Genomic DNA, 2,500 nt, shown 5'->3' with positions numbered 1-2,500 from the left:
CGCCTTCCGGGCCGCGGCCGCCCGGTCGACCCGGCTCCGGGAGGCCGCGCCGAGGTCGCCGCCCGGCCCGCGGGCCCGCCTTCCGGGCCGCGGCCGCCCGGTCTACCCGGCTCCGGGAGGCCGCGCCGAGGTCGCCGCCCCGCCCGCGGGCCCGCCTTCCGGGCCGCGGCCGCCCGGTCGACCCGGCTCCGGGAGGCCGCGCCGAGGTCGCCGCCCGGCCCGCGGGCCCGCCTTCCGGGCCGCGGCCGCCCGGTCGACCCGGCTCCGGGAGGCCGCGCCGAGGTCGCCGCCCCGCCCGCGGGCCCGCCTTCCGGGCCGCGGCCGCCCGGTCGACCCGGCTCCGGGAGGCCGCGCCGAGGTCGCCGCCCGGCCCGCGGGCCCGCCTTCCGGGCCGCGGCCGCCCGGTCTACCCGGCTCCGGGAGGCCGCGCAGAGGTCGCCGCCCGGCCCGCGGGCCCGCCTTCCGGGCCGCGGCCGCCCGGTCTACCCGGCTCCGGGAGGCCGCGCCGAGGTCGCCGCCCGGCCCGCGGGCCCGCCTTCCGGGCCGCGGCCGCCCGGTCGACCCGGCTCCGGGAGGCCGCGCCGAGGTCGCCGCCCGGCCCGCGGGCCCGCCTTCCGGGCCGCGGCCGCCCGGTCTACCCGGCTCCGGGAGGCCGCGCCGAGGTCGCCGCCCCGCCCGCGGGCCCGCCTTCCGGGCCGCGGCCGCCCGGTCTACCCGGCTCCGGGAGGCCGCGCCGAGGTCGCCGCCCGGCCCGCGGGCCCGCCTTCCGGGCCGCGGCCGCCCGGTCTACCCGGCTCCGGGAGGCCGCGCCGAGGTCGCCGCCCGGCCCGCGGGCCCGCCTTCCGGGCCGCGGCCGCCCGGTCGACCCGGCTCCGGGAGGCCGCGCCGAGGTCGCCGCCCGGCCCGCGGGCCCGCCTTCCGGGCCGCGGCCGCCCGGTCTACCCGGCTCCGGGAGGCCGCGCCGAGGTCGCCGCCCCGCCCGCGGGCCCGCCTTCCGGGCCGCGGCCGCCCGGTCTACCCGGCTCCGGGAGGCCGCGCCGAGGTCGCCGCCCGGCCCGCGGGCCCGCCTTCCGGGCCGCGGCCGCCCGGTCTACCCGGCTCCGGGAGGCCGCGCCGAGGTCGCCGCCCGGCCCGCGGGCCCGCCTTCCGGGCCGCGGCCGCCCGGTCTACCCGGCTCCGGGAGGCCGCGCCGAGGTCGCCGCCCGGCCCGCGGGCCCGCCTTCCGGGCCGCGGCCGCCCGGTCTACCCGGCTCCGGGAGGCCGCGCCGAGGTCGCCGCCCGGCCCGCGGGCCCGCCTTCCGGGCCGCGGCCGCCCGGTCTACCCGGCTCCGGGAGGCCGCGCCGAGGTCGCCGCCCCGCCCGCGGCCGGCCGGTCTACTCGTCTCCGGCGTGCCCTTGTCGCCTTTTCCGGGTGGTAAGCGGTAGACCTGTTCTCCCTGGCCTTCCTGTGGAGCGGCGAGAGGGGTCGCTCTGTTGCGCTGCCTCCAGTTACGTCATCGTAAAGGCCGGCCATTTCCGCGCCCCGCCCCGGTAGGAGGGGCGGCTGTTCTTCGGCTCTCCGGCGCCGCCTGACTTACCGGTACGACTGTAGGGCAGAGGGTGAGCAAGCGCTGAGTTCCGGAGCTCTACTCCCGGGCGCCCCCAGCGCTAAGTGGCCGGCCTGCGAGCGACCTAGGGCGGCTTGCGAGGGCAGGTAAGGCCCGGTCCCGACTCCGGTTCTCTGACAAAATGTTTTTTTCGGCGCGTTCGATACGGCGCTTTCCCGGCACGTTCTCGGCAGCCAGGCGAGCGTGTCCCCGGTGCCGGGAAGCGCGGAGCCGCGGAGCCGGCGGCGGGCTCCAGCGACGGTTGCCGAGTTGCGAGAGGGCTGAGGCGGTCCGCGCGGAGCGTGTCCCCGGTGCCGGGAAGCGCGGAGCCGCGGAGCCGGCGGCGGGCTCCAGCGACGGTTGCCGAGTTGCGAGAGGGCTGAGGCGGTCCCCGCCGCCGAGAGGGAAGGCTCGTGGCCTGTGAGCCCTTCGAGTGCAGCGCGAGAGAGGAAAAGGGGGGTGCCCCGTGCGGCTCGAGAGCCTCGTTCCAGGGGCCTGCCGCCGGCAGTGCGGCGATGCCAGCGCCGCAGCTGCTGACCCACACCTGCACGCAGCGCCCGCTGAGGCGTTCCGGGACACGTCGGAGAGGCCCCTCGGCGGGCCGGCGCTTCCCTGCTTCTCTGTCCCAGGGAGTGCGGGAGGAGTTGCCGGTGCTTCAGGCTCGAGTGGGCACCTCTTGCCGGACGGTGGTCCGCACCCACACGCAGTGTCCGCCGCGGGTTGCCTCCTCGGTGGCCGCGCTGGGCAGGGGAAGTTGGCTCAGGACTCGACCGATCGATGAGGCCGTTCGGGTCGCGTCGGTGAGGGCCCCCGGCGGGTCGGCTCTTCCGTGCTCCCCGTCATAGGGTGCATGGCGGTGTCCGATGTTCAGGCAGGGGGGTCTCCTCTCCAGTGCGCGTCCCGTTGTGTGCGAG

Source organism: Apteryx mantelli, unplaced genomic scaffold (genome assembly GCF_036417845.1).
Source record: "Apteryx mantelli isolate bAptMan1 unplaced genomic scaffold, bAptMan1.hap1 HAP1_SCAFFOLD_124, whole genome shotgun sequence".
NCBI lineage: Eukaryota > Metazoa > Chordata > Aves > Apterygiformes > Apterygidae > Apteryx > Apteryx mantelli.
The sequence above is the reverse complement of the archived record's forward strand: the minus strand, read 5'-3'. Positions refer to the sequence as shown.